Source organism: Papio anubis, chromosome 6 (genome assembly GCF_008728515.1).
Source record: "Papio anubis isolate 15944 chromosome 6, Panubis1.0, whole genome shotgun sequence".
Taxonomy (NCBI): domain Eukaryota; kingdom Metazoa; phylum Chordata; class Mammalia; order Primates; family Cercopithecidae; genus Papio; species Papio anubis.
The window spans coordinates 41,175,121-41,198,934 of NC_044981.1; the positions used below are offsets into that span (position 1 = coordinate 41,175,121).

Below are 23,814 nucleotides of genomic sequence, written 5' to 3' on the forward strand. Positions count from 1 at the left end.
ATCTAGATGGGCGTGGTAGACACACCTATGATCCCAGCACTTTGGGAGGCCAAGACGGGAGGATTCCTTGAACCTAGGAGTTCAAGACCAGCCTGGGCAACCATGATACCTCATCTCTACTAACAGTAAAATAACTTAAGCTGGGTGTGGTGGTGCACGCTTGTAGTCCCAGCTACCCAGGTGGCTGAGGCAGAGGATTGCTTGAGCCTGGGAGGTCGAGGCTGCTATGAGTCGTGATCATACCCCCTGCACTCCAGCTTGGGTAACTGAGTGAGACTCTGTCTCAAAAAAAAAAAAAAAAAAAAAAAAAAATCTATTGAATGAATAAATAAAATAGCCCGGCACTCTAGAACCTTAGATTGTAATGATACTTATTCTTATTGATAGAGCTAGTTAAACTCCTCGAGGGAGCCTCTGCCCTTTATTGCCCAGTAGAATGGATTCTCTGGGTGAATGATCCCAAAGGTCAAACAGATCAAGCATTTTCAAGAAAAGATAATCCAATAACCTGAATCATAGCAGGAACCACAAGGTACTTCACTTATATTATCTCATTTAATCTTCATGGTAATCTTACCAGGAGGGTAATCATTTGAAGCAAGAACAGGTTTAAGATTTCTTAAAAGACACAGATGTAAGTCTTTAATACAGATTGGGAAGAGGATTAGTTTTTCTGTCTCAGGTTCTTCTTCAGGATAAAGGATAAAGATTTTGAGATAGTTTAAAAGTTTTTATATAAATGCTCATTCATTGAGTTCAAATACTTTTTTTTTTTTTTTTGAGACGGAGTCTCGCTCTGTCGCCCAGGCTGGAGTGCAGTGGCCGGATCTCAGCTCACTGCAAGCTCCGCCTCCTGGGTTCACGTCATTCTCCTGCCTCAGCCTCAAATAACTAGGTAGCCACTCTATAATTCAAATACTTTTAAAATGTCTGGCAGTTGAAAGTTAAAATGAAATACGGCCGGGCCGCGGTGGCTCCAAGCCACCAATCCCAGCACTTTGGGGAGGCGAGGCCAGGTGAGATCCGCGAGGTCAATGGTCAGAGACCATCCTGGCTAACCCGGTGAAACCAGTCTCTACTGAAATACAGAAACTAGCGAGAGGCGAGGTGGTGAGTAGCCTGTAGTCCCAGCTACCGGGAGGCTGAGGCAGGAGAATGGCGTGAGCCAGGGCCGGGCTTGCAGAGGCAGAGATCCCCGGCCACTGCACTCCAGCCAGGCCGACAGGCGAGAGACTCCGTCTCAAAAAAGTTAAATAAGAAGCAAAAAGTATTCTTCTGCCTAGAATTTTTTTTTTTTTTTTGGGGCAGTCTTCTCTGTCGCCCAGAGCTGGAAGATGCAATAACGAGATCTTCAGCTCACCACAGCTCACCTCAGTCCACCTCCCTGCCCCTCAGCTCCAAAGTAGCTGGGACTGCAAGCCATCACAATTCTGTCTGTTTGTAGAGGCGAGGGTTTCACCCGTGTTCCTTCAGGATGGTCTCGATCCATGACCCACAAATGATCCTAGGTGGCCTCCCAAAGTGCTGGGATTACAGGCTTGAGCCACCGCGCCTGGCCCTGCCTAGAATTTTTAAGGTTATCTTCTTTAGGTAGGATTTTATTGTTTGCTACAATGTGCCGCTTTTCTTTGAAATACTACAAACCAGTGTTTTCAGCTGGGTGTGGTGGCTCACACCTGTAATCCCAGCACTTTGGGAGGCTAAGGCAAGCGGATCACTTGAGGTCAGGAGTTCAAGACCAGCCTGACTGATACGGTGAAACTGCATCTCTACTAAAAATACAAAAATTAGCTGGGTATGGTGGCACATGCCTGTAATCCCAGGTACTTGGGAGGCTAAGGCAAGAGAATCACTCAAACCCAGGAGGTGGAGGTTGCAGTGAGCCAAGATCACACCACTGCACTCCAGGCTGAGCAACAGAGTGAGACTCTGTCTCAAAAAACAAAAACAAAAACAAAAAAACAGAAAAACAAGTGTTTACAAAATGCAGGTACCAAGCCAGTGAGATCATGAAATCTATTTAGTGCATTTGAAAAAAAAAAAGACAAAAGAAAATAGCATATTAAATGTCTGCCAAGGCTGGGCAGTGGCTCACATCTGTAATCCCAGCACTTTGGGAGGCTGAGGCAGGCAGATCACCTGAGGTCAGGAGTTCAAGACCAGCCTGGCCAACATGGTGAAACCCCCATCTCTACTAAAAATACAAAAATTAGCCAGGTGTGGTGGCACATGCCTGTAGTTCCAGCTACTCGGGAGATTGAGGCAGGAGAATCACTTGAAACAGGGAGGCAGAGGTGGCAGTGAGCCAAGATTGCGCCACTGCACTCCAGCTTGGGCAACAGAGCAAGACTTTGTCTCAAAAAAAAAAAAAAAAAAAAGTCTGCCAGGTACAGTGACCCACACTTGTAATCCTAGCACTTTAGGAGGCGGAGGTGGGTGGGAGGATTGCTTGAGCCTAGGAGTTCAAGACCAGCCTAGGCAACATGGCATAACCTCGTCTCCACAAAAATAAAAAAAATTAGCCAGGTGTGGTGGCACATACCTGTAGTCCCAGCTATTCCAGAGGTTGGAGGATCACACAAGGCCTGGGAGTCAGGCACAGTGAGCCATGATAAGCACCTAGGCATTAAGTGAAACAGAGTCTTTAAAAAAAAAAAAAAAAAGTTTTGTGTTGCATATATAGATTTATATTATGTAAATATATTCTATATATACACACACATGACTTGAGAGATAGGATGTATTTCTTTTTATAGGTTTTTTTGAGATGGAGTCGCTCTGTCACCCAGGCTGGAATGCAGTGGTCGCGATCTCAGCTCACTGCAAGAGCTCCACCTCCTGGAGTTCCGCACCATTCTTCTGCTCAGCCTCCCGGTGGCTTTCTGGGACCACAGGAGTGTGCCACCGCGCCTGGCTAATTTTTTTATTATTTTTTAGTAGAGATGGGATTTTACTGTGTTAGCCAGGATGGCCTTGATCTCCTGACCTCGTGATCTGCCTGCCATGGCCTCCCAAAGTGCTGGGATTACAGGCGTGAGCCACCGCGCCTGGCCTAGGTTGTGTTTTAAAAAGGTTAGAAAAACAGTTTTGTGAATAAATGATGCCTTGCACTTTATGGGGCTCAAAAGTGTTTGCTGAATTGGAAAAAGAGCTGTCTTTGTGTCATTACAGCGCCGTAGCAATAAGGAACTATGCATGCTGAGCCAACTCCTGTAAAATGTCTTGTCAAGTGAGCACCTATTTGTGCTGCGGAGACTTTTCCCTTCTGTAGTTGGTAATAATAATGAAAGTTTGCTTTTACAAAGTAATTATTACAAAGTTGCATTATTATTGCTAAACAGTGAAAGATGCGGAATTGGAGGAGGGAACAATGGCAGGAAACATTTAGGAATGTGAATGTGTAACAGGGCTATGTTACAAGGGATTTGTAGTTCTGACAATTGCGAGTTCTCTCTGGGAGAGATCCCAGTGGTCCATGACATGTAGTAATTTGAAATTTGATGAGGCGCAAATTCAAGTACATCCTAGGAGGCTTGTAGGGAGGGAGACAGTCACTGAGCTAGTGAGCAAGCCACGCCCCCTGCTCCATGACTGCGTTTAAACATGGCATGCTATTTTTTTCTGTTCTTTGTCTTCACAGCGTAATTCCCTTCAGGTAATAAAAACTCTTTTTTTTTTTTTTTTTTTTTTTTTTGAGACGGAGTCTCACTCTGTCGCCCAGGCTGGAGTGCAGTGGCCGGATCTCAGCTCACTGCAAGCTCCGCCTCCCAGGTTCACGCCATTCTCCTGCCTCAGCCTCCCGAGTAGCTGGGACTACAGGCGCCCGCCGCCTCGCCCGGCTAGTTTTTTGTATTTTTAGTAGAGACGGGGTTTCACTGTGTCAGCCAGGATGGTCTCGATCTCCTGACCTCGTGATCCGCCCGTCTCGGCCTCCCAAAGTGCTGGGATTACAGGCTTGAGCCACCGCGCCCGGCCATAAAAACTCTTTTCATCTGAAGAATGATGATGAAGTGAAAGGTGAAGCTTGAGTGAAACGTGTGATGCAAACATAAGCCAAAGAAGATAGGCTCTTGATAAAGGTGTGATTTCCCCAGAAAGCCAGAGCCACTACAGGACTTCCTGTATCATACAAGTGGGCGATTCCTGGTGCTCTCTTGTTGGTAGCTCTACAGGCTGTCAGAGATCAAGGCAATATTCTTTGCTGCCTTTTTTAAGAACCTGTAGATGTGAGCATTGATTTGAGGCAATATATAATGATTTATTATATAGCCTGTGGAAGATAGAAACTTAGTGTGTAGAAATCATTTGTTTAAAAAAAGGAGAAACTATATTATATGTGTGGGGATTTGTTTGTTTGCTTACTAATTCCAGTGCTTTTTGTTTTTGTTTTCTATTTATTTCTTTTGAGACCAAGTTATGAGACTGGCTAATTTTTGTATTTCTGGTAGAGACAGGATTTCACCCAGGCTGGTCTTGAACTTCTGGGCTCAAGCTATCCACCCACCTCGGCTTCCCAAAGTGCTGGGAATACAGATGTGAGCCACCATGCCCAGCCTTCCAGTACTTTTTCATCAGTTGCTTTAGGAGTGACTTTGTAAAGTTCTCTGAAATTATCTGAGTAGTCAAGCTCTTTAGGATTGTGTCATCGGTCTCAAGTTTCCCCAGAGCTGGGGATTTTCCACAAATCTTTGGGGTAAGAGAGAAAGATGAAGACTTGGAGGCAGGACAAGGATCGTCAGTGGGCAAATCAGGATCAGATTCTGCTTCTACCTTCATACGTACATGCTGACTCTTTTGAAAGAACTACAATAAAGTCACCTGCGGATTGACCCACATGCCTTAGCTCTGAAACATGCAAACTGGCTAACTGGGGAATCCACTCCCATGCCAATCTCTAATATTTGTTCACCTAAACGTAGCATCCTGTGATGTGCTTGTGAGTCATAATTGGAATTGTAGAAAGACAGAGAAAGAGGCCTGGCACGGCGGGTCACGCCTGTAATCTCAGCACTTTGGGAGGCCGAGGCAGGTGGATTACTTGAGGTTAGCAGTTCGAGATCAGCCTGGCCAACATGGTGAAACCCCATCTCTACTAAAAATACAAAAATTAGCTGGGTGTGATGGTGAGCACCAGTAATCCGAGCTACTCGAGAGTCTGAAACAGAAGAATTGATTGAACCTGGGAGGCAGAGGTTGTAGTGAGCCAAGATTATGCCACTGCACTCTAGCCTTGGCAACAGAGTTAAGACTCGGTCTCAAAGAAAGAAAGGGAAATAAAAGAGGAGAGAGGAATGTCTATTTAATTAATTGTTTAAAAAGAGGAAAAACTATATTGTATGTATGTGGATTTGTCTGTTTGCTTATTAATTCCAATACTTTTTGTTTTTGTTTTCTATTTATGTCATTTAATTATTAATTAATGTCATGTAATTTTAAATGAGAAATTATGCCTCATGTAAAAGTTTTTTCTGTAAAAGGTTAGGCTGAGATTCATTTATCACCTCACCATGGATGCCACCATGAGTCTAACTCTGCTCTCTCAGCTCTGCAAACAGATGTGTTTTGCAGGGGGGCATCTCATCTGAACATCAGTAGGTCCAGGAAACACTTGTCCATGCCACCCTGACTGACTTTAATCAATTCAGTGGGTGTTTGTTGAGTATCTGCTACCTGCAACACCAGCCAGGTGGCTTGATACGGTAAAGATTCAAGAAATGTTAGCTTAACATATTGATGCAAGCTACTGTAGTTGGCCCTGGGGTGAGGGGAAGTATAAAAATGAAAAAAGTGTAGTCCTCATCTCCTTGAGGCTTGCAATCCAGGGACAGACATGAGGACAAGTAATTATTAGTCAAGCTGACCATACTATGTGTTATCAAGGAGGAAAGACGAGGGTAGGAAAAGTGGGAAGGCAGGGGAGGTGTCCATGGGAAAGGAACACCAGGCAACAGGAAGAATACAGGCAGGGCTGTATTGTAGGGCTGGGTGGACACCAATTGAGAAACTTGGGAGTAACGCCACATGGCAACAGTGGATAGTGGTCTGGAGCAGCATGGAGGAGGCGTGGTGGAAGATGGGGCTGGAGATGCCAGTCATTCTGAGGGTGCTTGGGGACCTGTCAGATGGTTTAGAGCAGGGAGTAAGGCATCAGATTTGTGTTTTAGAAGAAGGTGAAGAGAATGGATTGGAGTAGGGGAAGTGCCTTTGGGAGGCTATTGTAATGGTTCATTGGATAAATGACAGGGCTTGACTGAGAGCAGTGGAAATGAAATGGAGGTTACTCAAGAATGATTCGTCCTCGAAAGCCAATCTGTGAATTTATAATGGACATGAACTTACCAACCACTGGAATGATTAGGTCAGCTGGCCGGAACACTACTTTTAAAAGTGAAGTCCATTAATAATCAAAAGATTACTGGCTGAAAGTGAAGTTAAGACAAAAGGAGTTGGATGGTCTGAGAGGACCTTTTACCCCATCGATAGCAGTTTTTACATAGCAGTAATACTAAAGCTTAGTCTCTGGTGGGTTGTGGTTCTCTCTGGAGAGACACTTGGCCTGCCACAAGAGGAGGAGCTGCTCCTCTGGCCAGCACTGGACAGAAGCTGGCCAGCATATTCCAGGATCTTTGGTTTGCAAGAAAGTGAGCTTGCTCAGATGAGCAGGTAGAATGAGGAATGAATTGTAAGGAAAGGAAATAGTCCAACTCCAAAGCTAGAAAGCCAGCCAGGCCTCAGGGGCTCAGATATCATCAGGCACTTTCTCCTCCCTTCTCCCCTCCATGCCCAGTGAGAATCTGCTTTCTTCCCCTCTACCCCAATCACTGGTCCTTCTGAGTCCATGCACCTACATGGGCCCCATTACCACTTCCCCAAAATGCTGGCCTCGCCCCCTAGGCTTTCTAGCCTTGTAGTCTGCTCCTCACAGCTGACCCAGTCTCTGTGTCCTAAGTGCTAATACCCAGAAGAGAGGATCCCAATGGTCCAGGTTGGGTCAGATGTCTTTCTCTAAGCAAGCTAAAGATGTGATGTGACAAATACTTTGAGAAAAAGCAAAATGGTAGTAAAGAATGGGTAACTCTAATATATTTTAAATGTTTCTAGACTTCATGTTAACCCAGTGTATTGGTTGTCTATTGCTATATAACAAGACACCCTAAAATGTAGCAGCTTACAACAGCAAGCATTTATTACATCACAGTTCTGTGGGTCAGGAATGCAAGGATAGCTTAGTTGAGTGTTTTTGTCTCAGGGTCTCTCACGAGTTTATAGTTAAGCTGGCCCCTGGGCCTGCAGTCCTGGGAAGGGTAGGCTGGGGATGATGTTTCCAAGCTTACCGGTGAGGCTGTCTGGCGGTCAGCAGGATGCCTAAGCTATTAGCTGTTGGCTGGAGACCTCAGTTCCTCACCACGTGGGTCTCTCCATAGGCTGTCTGAGTGTCCTCATGACATGGCAGCCAGCTTCTCCCACAGTGAGTGATCCAGAGAGCACCCAGGATGGGAAGCTTCTGCCCTATTGGTCACCCAGACCAACCCTGGTACACAGTGGGAGGGAGGATGCACAAGGGTGAGAATACCAGGAGGTGAGGCTTGCTGGAGGCCATCTTGGAAGTTAGTTACCATATCTGGTCAAGAAACATTTCTTTAGTGCCTACTGTGTGCCAAGTGCTGGGACTGGGAGCTACATGACACCAAGTCCCTGCCCTAGAGCATCAAGCTCGCTGTCTGGGCTGGAGAAGCCTCACACAAACACAATACCATGTGTGCTCGGAGCCCTCACCTCTGCCCACCGACCTTCCATACTGCTACTACATTTATCCTCATGGAATTCAAATCTGTTCATAGCATTCTCTTATTGTGTCCTCTTTGTCTAGAATTTTTTTTGTTCAAAAATTTAAAGATCACCACCACAGTAAGAAATACACTTATATTACAAACCAGTGCATACATACACAGACACATTTATAACTGAAACAGATTTCCCAAGTTTACACCCTTACTGCTTGTACGTATTCTGGTATCTTCTGATCTAGGCTGTTTCATTTTTTATAAAAGCCGGTCACAGTCTCATGAATTGCACAGCCTACTGCATTGTGACCTACAGTGTGGAAAGCAGCAGCCTATGGATCATCCACACTCCCTTCCATGATCTGCAAAGCCCCTCATCATCTGCCCATCTCCCTCATTTATATTTAAGGACTTCGCCACATACACTCTCTTAGGTTCCTCTACAAGGAGCTCTCTTCTGCCTTTTCCCATGTGATTTGGAGAACTCTTACTCATCCTTTAAAACCCAGCTTTAAAGTATCTCCTGTTCTTCCCTCTCTTAGTTTTTTGTTTTGTTTTGTTTTTTAAGACAGGGTATTGCTCTGACATCCACCCAGGCTGGAGTGCAGAAGTGTGATCTTGGCTCACTGCAACCTTCGCCTCCCGGGTTCAAGCGATTCTCACGCCTCAGCCTCCTGAGTAGCTGGGATTACAGGCGTGTGCCACCACGCCTGGCTAATTTTTGTATTATTATTTTATTATTGTATCATTATTATTTTTGAGATGGAGTCTTGCTCATATTGCCCAGACTGGAGTGCAATGGCGCAGTCTCAGCTCACTGCAACCTCTGCCTCCCAAGTTCAAGCGATTCTCCTCCCTCAGCCTCCGGAGTAGTGGGATTACAGGCACCCACCACCATGCCCAGCTAATTTTTTGTATGTTTGGTAGAGACGGGGGTTTCACCATGTTGGCCAGGCTGGTCTCGAACTCCTGACCTCAGGTGATCCACCCGCCTCAGTCTCCCAAAGTGTTGGGGTTACAGGCATGAGCCACCCCACCCAGTCAGTGTTTTTGTTTTTTTCAGTCTGGATTGCAGTGGCGCGATCTCCACTCACTGCAGCCTCCACATCCCAAGTTCAAGTGATTCTCTTGCCACAGCCTTGCTGAGTAGCTAGGACTACAGGGGCCCGCCCCCACGCCCGGCTAATTTTTGTATTTTTAGTAGAGACGGCGTTTCACCACGTTGGCCACGAACTCCTGACCTCAAGTGATCCGCCTGCCTCAGCCTTACAAAGTGCTGGGATTACAGGCGTGAGCCACTGCGCCCGGCCCTCCCCTCTCTTTGAACAGGATTGCCTACTCTGTCCTCCGACTCCCCAGAGCTTTTCAGTGACACCTGGGGACTGCTGGGTCCCTCCTCTCCTAGCCTGCCCAGGGCCACCCCAAGCCTGTAATAGATTTTCATTTATCTCTGTAACAACGTTTACAAGGACATGGAGCAAATTAGCATCACACAAATGACGATGCTGCAAATGAGCGGTGTACAGGGTTGGCGGGTGTTGCAGGCAGGTTTCCTGTAGTTAGCGCCACGTGCTGCAGAAAGAGGACCCCTCCCCCTGCGGGCCGCCGCTGAGCCCGCGCGTCCGTCACAGGTACAATTCGCACCGGAACTTGCGGCCTGCTTCATTACATGGTGCATTTTAGCTGCTCTGGTTTCTTTTTGTTTTTTCTACTTTTCTCATTTGTTTGTGTTGTTAGGGACAGCCTAGTGAGAAATTGAGCTTCAGGCTGCATAGAAAGGCCTCTATATCTGCATCCCCACCGCTGCGGGGGTGGCGGGGTGGCGGGGGAGGGTTCCTGTCTGAAGTGGTAGGGAAGGAGGGTTTTGAGGTTTTTGGCTATTTGCTTGCAAGTATCTAAGTAAGAGATTTGTTTGCCCACATTTGCACTCTCTTGGCTAGCAACCTGACAAAATATTTTCTGATGGTTTTGCGTGTATGTGGTTTTTATTTTTGAGGGAGAGAATAATTTACACCTTGGTTAAATTGTACTGAGATACAATGGCTGTTTTTAAAAATTGCTGTTAACTGAAGGGTTGAAGCTAATATAATTCCCAGGCTCAGCCTCTTGGGAGGCTGTCTCCAATAGCATAGTCTCCAATAGACTATGCTGTCAATTGTAACAGAAAAGAAAAAAAATTAGACACGAGCAAAAGCAATTAAAGTATTTCTTCAGCCAGGCGCGGTGGCTCATGCCTGTAATCCCAGCACTTTGGGGGGCCGAGGCGGGCAGATCACGAGGTCAGGAGATCGAGACCACGGTGAAACCCCGTCTCTACTAAAAATACAAAAAAAAATTAGCTGGGCGTGGTGGGGGGGCGCCTGTAGTCCCGGAGTCCCGGTGACTCGGGAGGCTGAGGCAGGAGAATGGTGTGAACCCGGGAGGCGGGGTTTGCAGTGAGCCAAGATCTTGTCACTGCACTCCAGCCTGGGCGACAGAGCAAGACTCCGTCTCAAAAAAAAATAAAAATAAAAATAAAAGTATTTCTTCTCCAATATTCGCATTTCTGCATGTGTCAGCAGCTGTGGAACTGTCACAAGATATGCCGATTTCGTTTTGGTATGTGCCTATCTGGGAAAGAGAGGAGGAGGGTGAAGGTAGACTGTAAACAGATCATTATTGTAAAGTGATCAATGGGTAATAGAGGTGTGTATCGAGTACATAGAGAAGGGACTCACTCATTTTAAGCAATGTTTTTCAAATGGGGTCACCTCCATTAGTGGGTCATGAAATCCTTTTACCAAGTGCCTAACAGCATTTGAAAAAATACAGTATAGAATGAAATACATCAAGATGCATCCTCCATAGTAAGTCTAGATATTTTTTTCCAAAACCTTTGTTTCAATTATATATCTGCTGAATTACAACGTGAAATATATTTCTTGGGATTGAGTCTTAAGCAAAGATGTTTGAAAGCCACTGAGGTAGGTGACGGAAGAAGGCTTCCCAGAGGAGGTGGCATTGGAGCTGGGCCTTGAAGAATGGTGGACTTGTGCCACAGGAAAAGGGAATTCTAGGCAGAGGGGAAAGGATATGTCCAAATCTGGATATGTTTGTTCAGGGGCAGGGTATTCTCTGTAAAGGGACCATAGGTTACTAGGAGAGGACTGACTCGAGATATGCCTGGAGAGGCAGGTGGAGCCAATTACCGAGCCACTTGAAAGTATATATTCCACTTCTCAGCTTGCCTCAGAAATTCCCATTCTCTGGTTATGGATTTGGGTTTGGGAATCTGTACTTGCAATAAGCATCCCTGGACAGTGAGGTGCTGATGGAGGTGTGACACAACCAGCTCTAGAATCTAGAAAGATGATCTTTGTAGCAGTTTGGATAGGAGATCGATGGGAAGCAATAGGAGGACCTGAATTCGGATGATGGTAATTGACAAAGAATTACCATCAAGGGAGGATGGTATTCAAGGGAGATTTTGGAGGCGTGTTTTGTAGGGACCAAGGGAAAGCTTCCCCTCCACCCCGTGAAAGTTTGTTGAAAATGAACTGGCAGTAGACAGATTAAGAGGAGAAAAGACATAAAAATTTATTTAATATTTAACATGCATAGCATGGGGAAATAGCAAGAGAATGATTACCAAATAAGCCAGTGAGGTCCAGGTGCCTAAGTACCCTTCTTCATAAGGGAAGGGGGCCGGGCGCGGTGGCTCAAGCCTGTAATCCCAGCACTTTGGGAGGCCGAGACGGGCGGATCACCAGGTCAGGAGATCGAGACCATCCTGGCGAACCCGGTGAAACCCCGTCTCTACTAAAAAAATACAAAAAACTAGCCGAGCGAGGTGGCGGGCGCCTGTAGTCCCAGCTACTCGGGAGGCTGAGGCAGGAGAATGGCGTGAACCCGGGAGGCTGAGCTGCAGTGAGCTGGAGATCCGGCCATTGCATTCCTGCAGCCTGGCCAGAGCGACCTCGTCTTTAAAAAAAAAAAAAGGGAAGGGGAGATGGGGAGTGGAGCAATTTTTTTTTTTTTTTTTTTGAGATGGAGTCTTGTTCTGTCACCCAGGCTGGAGTATAATGGCACGATCTCGGCTCACTGCAACCTCTGCCTCCTGGGTTCAAGCGATTCTTCTGCCCTCAGCCCTGAGTATTGAGATTACAGGGCATTCTCCACCACTGCCCAGCTAATTTTTGTATTTTGTAGAGACGGGTTTCACCCATGTCGGCCAGGCTGGTCTTGAACTCCTGACCTCAGGTGATCCACCCACCTCAGCCTCCCAAAGTGCTGGGATTACAGTCATGAGCCACTGCGCCTGGACGCAATTTTAAAAAAATTTAAAAAGATACAAAGCATTGCCATGTTGCCCAGACTGGTCTCAAACTCCTGGGCTCAAGCAATTCTCTAGCCTAGGCCTCCTAAAGTGCCGGGATTATAGGCAGGACCCACCTTGGCCGGCCTTTTTTTTTTTTTTTTTTTTGTGAGACAGAGTCTTGCTCTGTTGCCCAGGCTGGAGTGCACTGGCACGATCTAGGCTCACTGCAACTTCTGCCTTCTGGGTTCAAGTGATTCTCCTGCCTCAGCCTCCTGAATAGCTGGGATTACAGGCGCCCACTGCCATGCCCAGCTAATTTTTGTATTTTTAGTAGGGACGAGGTTTCGCCATGTTGGCCAGGCTGGTCTCGAACTCCTGACCTTAGGTGATCCACTCGCCTCGGCTTCCCAAAAGTGCTGGGATTACAGGTGTGAGCCACCATGCCCAGCTGACCAGCCCTTTTTTGGGGATCATGGCCTACTGCAGCTTCGACCTCCTGGGCTTAAGCGATCAGAGCAATTTTGAAGTGTACCAAATGATTTTTAAGAAGAATAAATGGTCCAGGGGACAGAAATTATTTTGTAAATGATTGTTTTGTAATTTGAGTGAGAGGCAGACATTATCTTGTGAAAAAACCTGTCCAGATGTGATTGCATTTCTCAGTCTTCTTTTCTGTGACAAATAATGAGATTTCAGGGAGGAGACCTAAGGCAATTATGTTTCTCTTTTGGGGTCCAGTAGTTAAGGGAACTTCAGAGAACGTCCTGTGCTTTGAGAGAGACGGAAGACTGAAAGATGGGGGTTTGGAGGAGGAGAGGTCAGAGAGGCCTTCAGGCCGCTTCTTTAGTTCAGCATGTCAGAGTGCCATCTTTCAGGCTATCATTTTTCTGAGCTCCAATAGCTCCATGGTTTGAGGGAGAATGAGGGGGAATCATAGACAATTGAAAAATATCCAGGGGTTGGTCTAAGTGAAAGGCGGGTGTTGCAAGCATGCATAGAGACTAGAGAGGAAGAGCAGATTCAGAAGGGAAGATGATTACTTGAGTTTTGGTGCTTGCATGTGGTGGGACAGGAGTAACGCATCACATTTTCACCAGGCTGCGTGCAAAACATACCTTCAGAGCATCAGTGCCCTTTGCTCTGACCGTCCAATCTCTGAACATCTTCCTTATTATCTTAGACCTGACTCAACCTGACTCACAAGGATTGATAAATACACCTAACTAGTAGTTGATTGGTATGATTTGTAGTAAGAGAGATATATAAACATTTGGAGTATAAGAATACTTGTACCTTTGCTCAGGGTGTCATTTTTACAGTATTAGGACCCTGGGAAATGGAACTAGTAATTGGAAGATTTAGGAAAGAAAGAATTATATGGTCTAAGGGTATTTCATCAGGCTCTAAAAGTGCTCAAGTAAGAATGTGGCTCTTTAGTGATAAGAATACTTGTTGGAGTCACACAGTGTCTCCACTCCCATTGTCTCCACTCCCATAGTTGTTTTTTTTTTTTTCTTTATTGTCAAGGATATTTCTTGGTGCCTGGTTAGTACATACTTATTTCCTTGTGCCTGGTTAGTACATACTTATTTCCACTCATATTTACGAGTCATCTTTTTTAGAGTGGTTTTTTTTTTTTTTAATTTTTTTCTTTTCTTTTCTTTTCTTTTTTTTTTAGACAGAGTTTTGCTCTTGTTGCCCAGGCTGGAGTGCAGTGGCACAATCTCTGCTAACTGCAACCTCCGCCTCCTGGGTTCAAGCGATTTTCCTGCCTCAGCCTCCTGAGTAGCTGGGATTACAGACACTCGCCACCACGCCCAGCTAATTTTTGTATTTTTGGTAGAGACGGGGTTTCACCATGTTGGCCAGGTTGGTCTTGAACTCCTGACCTCAGGTGACCTGCCCACCTCAGCCTCCCGAAGTGCTGGGATTACAGGCGTGAGCCACCGCCCGGCCAGAGTGGCTCCTTCAGATGTTTTACCTCTTAGTAGTTTCATTTTCAGAAAGCACACTGACATTTATTGGGCAAGTCCCTTTACATGGGTGTTCTATCTTAGAGACTGGCTTTCTCACCAAGCTCCAAGTGTGCTTTGTAGTAGCACCTTAAAGCCTGATTATGTGACCTCCATTCCACTTCCTCTCCACTCCCCCATCCCCCTGGGCATGGTGGAATAGAAGGAATGCTCTATTTAGGAGAGTTAAAGAGTTCTGATAGAATACCAGGGGGACATGGGAACCAGTGAATGGCACATCCTACGGCATGCCTGCCAGCAGCATGTGGTGCCCCCTAACCTGATGGCTGTCCTCCCCCCAACATACTGTGTGGGGAAACAGTCTACATGGGTAAGACAGGAAGGCCAGTGGGAGTGCTGAATGCTTTTTTTTTTTTTTTTAAACAGCTCTGCTATATTGTATTAATTCCTTATCCTTGTACTGAAAGCTTGTAGTTCAGATTTGTTTTTTAAGTCTGTCAAGGAAAATAACCAGCTTGAAACATGTCATGTAATATAGAGACAAATAGCTTTAGTCTTCTACAAGGATGATGTGAAGTGTTTAAATTCATATATTGAATAAAATAATGTAGGCAAGGTACTGAAAACATTTGTAATCACTCCAATAAATTGCTTATCATTGTTTTGAAAATAATTCCATGGTACTTTTAATAATAAAAACAACCACAATAATAATGGCAACTATTATTCAATACTATATATGAGACACTGAAGCAAAGGTTTTCTGTTTTATTTTATTTTATTATTTATTTATTTATTTATCCTGAATCAGAGTCTTGCTCTGTCACCCAGGCTGGAGTGCAATGGTGCAATCTCAGCTCACTGCAACCTCCGCTTCCTGGGTTCAAGCAATTCTTCCAGCTTAGCCTCCCAAGTAGCTGGGATTATAGGCATCCACCACCACGCCTGGCTAATTTTTGTATTTTTAGTAGAGATGGGGTTTCACCATATTGGCCAGGCTAGTGTCTTGGCCAGGTTGGTCTCGAACTCCTGACCTTGTGATCCGCCCGCCTTGGCGTCCCAAAGTGCTGGGATTACAGGCATGAGCCACTGAGCCCAGCCTTTATTTTTATTTTTTTAATTTTTGAGACAGGGTCTTGCTCTGTCGCCCAGGCTGGAGTGCAGTGGCTTGATCATGGCTCACTACAGACTCAACCTCCCAGACTCAAGTGATCCTCCGACCTCAGCCTCCCAAGTAGCTGGGACCACAGGCGCATGCCACCATGCCCAGCTAATTTTTGTATTTTTTGTAGAAATGAGATCTGACCATGTTGCGCAGGCTGGTCTCAAACTCCTGGGCTCAAGTGACCCTCCTGCCTCAGCCTCCCAAAGTGTTGGGATTACAGGCATGAGCCACCATAGCTGCCCAAAGCAAAGGTTTTATATACTTAATATTATTGAACTGTCCTCCAACCAACCTGAGATATAGTTATTACTATCTCCATTTTACAGATGAGGAAACTTAGGTGAGAGAAATTTTTAAACTAGGCCAAAATCACATGGCTGAAAAATGGCAGTGATAAAACTGGAGAGAACTCTAAACCATTAGTCTATATAGTACTGCCTGTAATCAGCTGGGCAATGGTTTTACATGGTTTAAGGGGGGTTATTTTACCCCCTTAATATATGGGTCGCTACATAGAGATATGCTAATTTCTTGTAGATCTTGTGGACTGGGCTGTTTTGCCTTTATTGCAAAAATACTGATTGTGACCAAACTATATACAAAATAACTCTGCTAGACTCTTAGAGAATTTAAGGATGGAGATGATGGTCTGGCATCCTTGAGGAGCTCCCTATCCAGGAGGGAACATAAGGGAAACATACCAGGTTGAATCATAGGAGATTGCCATTGAATATTCACATGGGAAGATCTCACAGGGCTTAACCTGACACATAACTAAAATAAGGCAGTACAGTTGAATGTATTGAACTCTCATTATGTTTCAGGCACCATGCTAAACATTTTACACTAGTTCCTGAACCCTTAAAATAACTCTTAGAGGTGGGAACTATAATCATCCCCATTTTATAGATGAGGAAGTCGAAGCCTTGAGTGGTGAAATGACTTGCCCAAAGCCACACACCTGGTAAGTGACAAAATTAGAATTTGAACCCAGGTCAGTCTAAATACAGAGCCAGTACACTTAAACCTCAGAATATAAGTACTTCTATAGGTACAAGTAAAGATATATACCTTATGTATGCACACCGATAATTTAAAAAATTTTGTTTTGCAAACACTCTATAGGACACTTACTCTTCTGGTATGTGTTGGTATTTCTGTGATCTGGATACATCTGGTCATGCGTATCACTGCTCAATCTCCAGCATTTTCATTCTCCACTTCTGAGAATGTTTAACCAACCAAGGGAAACATTTGGAGGGAAAAAAAGAACACTTTCACTTTTCATTGTTATGTGGACACTGGGCCTGTTTATTTGGCGGTCCAAGCATGTGTTAGAACATTTCAATTATATTTACATCCTCCTTTCTTTTTCTGTCCAGTTGCCTTTCTTTCTAAGTCACATACACAGATGGGAATCATAGGAATGGCCAGTTTATTGTACATAATTAAACTGTAGAGAATACAATTAAAGCTATTTGCATATAGTAAAGCCATTTGAAGAACTTTCCTCTTAAAAAGTTTTCTAATCTTACATTCAGCTACCAAAATCCTGTCTATATAAACTATAATTCTAAATTTTAATATACAAAGCATATCCCTCATTTAAATGAAGTTTTATAATAATCTGGGGAAAAAGTTGTTTTTGTTTTGCCATATTATTAAATAATTACAATTTTGGTTGTACCTGGAGAATCTGAAATTCTCCTACTGTGTCCCAGTATTTTGTAAACTCCTCCTCCAGATTTAAAATTAGGTTGGACAACTGGTATTCTCAAAGTAGGTCTTTACTAATTAGACAGCTGTCCCCTCTGTACCACACCACTAAACTCTAATGTTAACATTGAAACAGCAAAGACTGCTTGTTCCCAAGATCCTTTTCAGGCCTGACAGAGGGTGAGTTTTGGGGTCAGCCAGACTTGGTTCTCCTGTCTGCCCTTATTAGACTGATGTCCCCAGGCAAATTGCTGAAACTATCCTATTGGGAACCTCATTTACAAAATCCAGATAATTAAACCTTATTCTTCGGGTTTGAGTGAAAGTTCATAAGATAATGTGTATAAGCATCTAGCATAATGCCTGGTGGCACTTAGAAGACCTTCAATAAATGTCGATGTTCTTGTATTTGGACATTATCTTTAAAAAGCCTGCAATGCCCTAAGCTCTTTATGAGTATATAAATTCAGCTTTGTTAGGTCATTTTTAAAGTCAGATTTCAGTTTCCTTGCAATTGTGGCTGACTTGAGAGGACAGCTTTCTGAAATCCATTACTATTTCACTGGAGGGCCCAGCACCGTGGCTTACAACTGTAATGCCAGCAGTTTGAGAGGCTGAGGTGGAAGGATCACTTAACCCAGGAGTTCAAAACCCACCGGGGCAACAAAGCAAGACCCTGTCTCTTGTTTTTTGCGGGGTGAGGTGGGGATGGAGTCTCACTCTGTCGCCCAGGCTGGAGTGCAATGGCGCAATCTCAACTCACTGCAGCCTCCACCTCCTGGGTTCAAGCAATTCTCCTGCCTCAGCCTCCTGAGTAGTTGGGATTACATGCACCTGTCACCACGCCTGGCTAATTTTTTTTTTTTTTTTTTTGTATTTTTGGTAGAGATGGTGTTTCACCATGTTGGTCAGGCTGGACCCCTGTCTCTAAAAAACTAAAAAATTGGCTGAGTGTGCTGGTGTTCACCTATATTCCCAGCTACTAGGAAGGCTGAGGCTAGAGAATTCCTGGAGCCCAGGAGTTCCAGGCTGTAGTGAGATATGATCATGCCTCTCCACTTCAGCCTGGGTGACAGAGGGAGATCTGTCTCAAGAAAAAAAAAAAAAATACACACACACACACACATATATCATTGGAGCTGTGGAGCAACAGCTGTAAAACTTGCTTGGTGGGTCCTAATTGCAATGCATAATATATGGACTCTTGAAATGTAATTCTTAGAATGGGTATTATAATTACATCCCAGCCAATCCAAAGGCACCTTAAAACATGTTTAAAAAATTTTCCAAGCCAATTAGAAAACTGGTTGGTCCAACCATCAAGTGTAGAGAAATATGCTAATTTATGCAAAGATTACTGTTCCAAGAAGCCCTTGGATGCATTTGAAGCAAAATATCTGAGAAAACACCTCGATGATACTGTGTGATACTAAATCACTGAATGTATTTTTAAGGCACATTTAAATATAAAGCATACATTATGAATGATAGAATGGCAGTACCAGAACAAGATATGGTGTTTTTCTTTGTTTTTTGAGACAGAGTCTTGCTCTCTTGCGCAATCTCAAGTGATTCTTGTGCCTCAGCCTCTCTCTAGTAGCTGGGACTATAGGCGCATGCCACCATGCCTGGCTAATTTTTGTATTTTTGGTAGAGACGGGGTTTTGTCATGTTGGCCAGGCTGCTCGTGAACTCCTGGCCTTAAGCAATCCTCCCATCTCGGCCTTCCAAAGGGATTACAGGCGTGAGCCACTGCACCCAGCCAGATCTTTTTTATTATTTTTTAGAGACAGGGTCTCACTCTGTCCAACTACCCATAGCTCGCTGCAACCTCCAACTTGTGGGCTCAAGCAGCCCTCCTGCCTCAGCCTCCCCAGTAGCTGGAACTACAGGCATGTGCCACACATACCTGGCTAATTTTTAATTTTTTTTTTAGAGATGGGATCTCACGCCGTGTTGTCCAAACTGGTCTCAAACTTCTAACCTCAAATGATCCTCCTCCCTCAGCCTCCCAAAGTGCTAGGATTATAGGCTTGAACTACTGTACCCTAACTAAAAAGATCTTCTGTATTGACTATGACAACATTGTATGCCAGCCTCAACAGATTTAATTTATGCAACATAGTCTAGTTACAGTATCCTTATATATACAAGAAAGGTGTACTACCATTATGTTTTTATTAATGCTGAGGGGATATAGAAACCATACAATAATTTCACTTAAATAATTTTAATCTAGGGAGAGTTTTATTGAGAAGTCACCAAATATCTGGGAGAGATGGGTTTGAGCCGTTTAAGAACAGCTACTCCATAGGCAGAGCAGCTGAGCATTCTGTTTATCAGCAGGATCCTATTGCTATATGTATTACAAATGATTTTAAAACAATTTATAACATTTCTGAGGCTTAATATGTATTTTTTAAAACCTGAATTACATTCTGTACAATTCACCTTTTACCTATCCTTGATGTTTATTTAAAATAAAAGACAACAACAAAACCCCCAGTATATTTTGTGGGCATTTGTAGTTAACCTAGACTACAAAGGCACCTGCTCTCACTCCAGGCCACATAATATTGTTGTGTTGTTTTGTTTTGTTTTGTTTGTTTTGAGTCTTGCTCAGTCGCCCAGGCTAGAGTGCAATGCCTGATCTCGGCTCACTGCAACTTTTGTCTCCCAGATTCAAGCGATTCTCCTGCCTCAGCCTCCCGAGTAGCTGGGATTACAGGAGCCCACCACCATGCCCAGCTAATTTTTGTATTTTTAATACAGGCAGGGTTTCACTATGTTGTCCAGACTGGTCTCGAACTGCTGACCTCAGGTGATCCACCCGCCTCGGCCTCCCAAAGTGTTGGAATTACAGGTGTGAGCCACCGCGCCCGCCCTGGGCCACATAATTTAAATGCTTTGGATACTAGATGGTTTACACAGAAGTTTCAACAATTTGAGATTTCAGATTAAAAAATGGGTGGTAGTTATACTTGGACCAAAGAATGTTAAAAGATTGACTAGCTCTCTTTTAAGAATGAGGGGGTTATGTAATGAAAATTCCGCAAATATGGAGATAAAAGGTATCTACATAAAGAGAAGGCAGTAGAATGTTTTGAGAGTGATTTACTCTGCCTCACCTTCCTTTTGGTCACTAAAGTTTTTTGTTTTCCTTTTTAATGTTCACATATGGGCTTCACAGGTAAGGTTTCACGAATTTTGGAATGGAGAAAGAGTGTTGCAAAGGAAAGCTTAGTATATTTAAAAGTTAGGACGAACCAGTTATTTGCCTAATAACTAAGTTAAAAGTGGTTTTGGTTTTTAAAAAGCATATGCAAAACGTATTTACTGAGGCTTGCTCTAATTAGAGTTCTAAACAAATCTTGTAGGTTTTTTTTTTGTCTTTAATCTTCCCCGTTCGCGTGTCAAGCTAAAACTCTGTGTGTGTGTGTGTGTGTGTGTGTGTGTGTGTGTGTGTGTAGAGAGAGAGAGCGCGAGAAAGAGCACGCGCCCCGTGCGTGTGTATATTTATTTTTTTTTTAAAAAAAAAAAAAAATTGAATAAACCTTTTAATTAAAAAAATCCTAATCTCCACATTTTTTGCCAGGCGAGAACCGAAGTTTGGAGGTAGACGAGCAGGCGAGCGGTTTGCCCGGGCGCAGAGCATGAAGGCCGGGCGGGCGCGGGGAGCGGGCGCCCGCCGCCCGGCGCGGGGGTGAGCGAGAGAGAGAGCGGAGCGCGTGTGGCCGGCGCCGCTCGGCCGGGAGCTCCCGCGCTCGCGCCCCGCGCCCCGCGCCCGCCGCCGCCGCCGCCGCCCCTGTTGCGATGGCGCAGAAACCCCGTTGACAAGGCACTGCTTTTTCATGACGGTGAGTTTCCCTTTGAGTGTATTATAATTTTGTGATAAAAATTTCAAGGAGAAAAAAAAAAACACACAACCTCCTTCCTCTGCCTCTTTCCTTCGGGGAGGGGAAAAGCGAGGGAGGGGGGGGCTGGAGATCTGTCTCCAGACAGAAAAGAAAGAGGAGCAAATTAAACACCGAGTTGCCAAAACCAGGATATTAGGTTTCAGCCCAGAGAGCTATTGGCTAAGGCTGTGTTTTTTTTTTTTTGGGGGGGGGTGGGTTTGTGGGTGGGTGATGGTGGTGGTGGGTGGATGTTTAATGGACACGGAGAAAAGGGGAATCGAGTGTTTATGCCTTTCCCAGCGCTGCCGGGGCCCCGGGAAGACCAAGTTCAGTGTCTCGGGCGGGGGCGCAGGCGGGCAGGGGGCGGCGAGGCCGGGCCGGGGGCGCCTCGGCGAGGTGGGGGCCCGGCGCCTTTCTTTTTCCTTTTTTTTTTTTCTCTTTTCCGCGGATGCAAATTTCTGGAGCGGGGAGAGGGAGAGCCCGGGAAGGGGGTGGCGTGGCGGTTGGTGGTGGGGAGGGGAGGGGAGGGAAGCCTTTTAATGACTCATTGATTGAGCCGGTTTAAAATTAGTTGTGTGCGCGAGTGTGAGTGTGTTTTCCGCCCCCCGGAGCCGCCGGGAGCCGGGAAGGAGGGAGCAGGGCTCGGCGAGGGGAAGACGGCGCGGCGGGGCCGCGAGCAGGGGGCAGGGAGGGCCTGGAGTGACGGCGGGCGAGGAAGAAAAATAAGCTTTTCCAATCTCCTCCCCTCTGTTTTCCCCCCCTCGTTTCTTTTCTCTCTCGGAAGCTCTAGGGTGTGAATCACATTTTCTTTCTTCTCGGCAAAATGGACCCCGCGTCTGGGGAGGGGGAGGGGAAAGGGTGGGGAGGGAGGCGGCGGAGACGGGGGTTATTTTTCATCCTGGCTTCGTCCTTCCCGCCGCATCTGCGGGCGGCCGCGGCGAGGAAAGCAGGTCCGGGCTGCGGCGGGGAGAGCTCGGGGCCGGCGAGTCGCCCTGGCCCCGCTCCCGCTCCTGCTCCGAGCCCGCGGCGGCGGCGCGCACCTGCCGCGGGACTGCCCTTTCCCAGCCGCCTCGCTGCCTTCTGAAGCACCGCAGAGGATCCGCGGTCGGATCCGGCCGAGCCCCCAGCCGCGCGGAGGATCCGCGGCCGGGTCCGGCTGAGTCCCCAGCCGGGCGGAGGACTCGCGGCCCAGCCGGGCGTTTCCTACGAGGCCCGTGCTGTCCGCCGCGCCGGCCAGAAGAGCTGTGTGGCTGGGACGGCGCTTTTTTGGCCGAGTGCGCGCGGGCCTGATGCTATTCGCGCCCCCCGAGTGGCCCCGAATGCGGGATCTTGGGTGGGGGGTGCGGTTGGAAGGCGCTAAGATGGCGCTGGGCCTGGCCTGTCGCCAGGGCTGGTGGCGCAGTTGCTCGGCGGGCGCCATCTTTCTCGCGGCGCGGGCGGCGCCCTCCGAGGACATGTCGCTGACCAGGGCGCCGCGAGGCCCGGGGCCAGCGGGAGCCGAGAGCAGGGTGCTGAATTCTGGAGATGGGACTGGGGTCGCGCGGCCTTCTTCCCCACGGCCCCAGACCTAAAAGACGAGGCCGCCGGCTCGGAGCGGGAAGGGCCGGGGTCAGCTTCTTCCTCCTTCCCACTTGTGATGGAAGAAGGGGACTGGGCGTCGAGCCTCGCGGCTGATGGGTTCCCTCCCTGACCCCGCACCCCCATTCCTCCCAGTCAAAATTGGAGGTGAGGCGCTTCTGCCATTTCTCTCCTGCCATCTGAGAGTGGACGCCTTTGTCTTCTCTGGCCCGGCTTGGGGGCAGGGCATTGAGGCTTTTCCTTCATTCTCCAGTTATTGGAAGTAGAGTCCAACCAGGTTACAAAACTAAAAAAAGAGTCCAGGACATTGTCTGTCTGCCTTCCCGTAACATGGTTCTCTTGTGGGTACCCTACGCTTCGTTTCTTAGTTTTACTCTAAAACAACCATGAGGAGACATTTACTAGTCAGATTGAGAAGGTGATGGGTTCCAGTTTTCTGAAACTTCTTGTTGGCTTTCATATTACTTCAAATGGCAGTGAATTAAAAGTTTCTTAGAACGCTGATCTGAAAAGTTAAATATGCTTTTAAACACTCTGAAACTCTTCTAAAAAGCAAAACTGCATTATTTTCTTAAAAGCATCCATGTAAGTATCTGTTGGTAGTAAGTATCTGTGTTAGAGATGGGGGAGGGGTTTAACGTTTACATTGTTACTGAAAAGAGGAGGGGAAAGATTTGTAAAGCTCTGATTTCTCTAGAAGTCCGCAGACATGGAAAGTAAATAGTTAATTTCTAGTATAGAAAAATAACACAGTGGTGCCAGTAGGTGTGTCCTTGTGTTTATAAATATACATAGTGGATGTTTTAGACCATTTAATAAGACCTATCTCATTGAACATCTGTATGCCAGAAACTGTGCTTGATGCTTTGTATAATTTCTATTCTATCAGCCCTGAAATAGTGATTTTATGATCTGTCTACCGGGGAATGAACTAACGTTCACAGAAGTATAGTAATTGTTCGAGGTCTTGCAGTTTTTAGTAAAGTTGCCATTGGATCAAGAAAGCTGTGTTTTTCCCCCTACACCTGTGGTTTCCAAATCTGAGCATCAGAATTAACTTGGGAGATGTTTTTAAATAGAGATTTGTAACATCACCTCTTCCACCATCATTTGCTAGGGCCAGTGGGGTCCTTTAATTATGTGTCAGGCGCTCCAACTTCTTGATGTTCAGTGTTGACATTCTGGCCCACCTTGCACCCGCTATACCCAAAGATCTAGTATTCATTCCAAAACTTTCCAGGTGATTCCAGTGTGATACAGATACACATTTGGACTTTCTTATACTATGCTATGCACTGTTCTGCTGGCTCTTTTGAATTGGAACATGAGAATTGAGGTCCATATAATTTTTTTTTGAGGAGTCGTCTTGCTCTGTCGCCCAGGCTGGAGTGTAGTGGCGCGATCT

At 45.8% G+C, this 23,814-nt stretch overlaps 1 protein-coding gene and 1 pseudogene across 2 annotated transcripts in view; both read left to right on the forward strand.

Moving 5' to 3' along the window:
- BICRAL (BRD4 interacting chromatin remodeling complex associated protein like) overlaps positions 1–23,814 on the forward strand; it is a 125,773-nt gene that overhangs the window by 16,795 nt on the left and 85,164 nt on the right. For both annotated transcript variants that reach the window (XM_009205187.3, XM_031667087.1), the window contains exon 2: positions 20,531–20,792. The gene's annotated coding sequence lies outside the window, so the exon portion shown is untranslated. The remainder of the gene's footprint in view (positions 1–20,530; positions 20,793–23,814) is intronic.
- LOC101014376 lies at positions 14,311–22,961 on the forward strand (annotated as a pseudogene).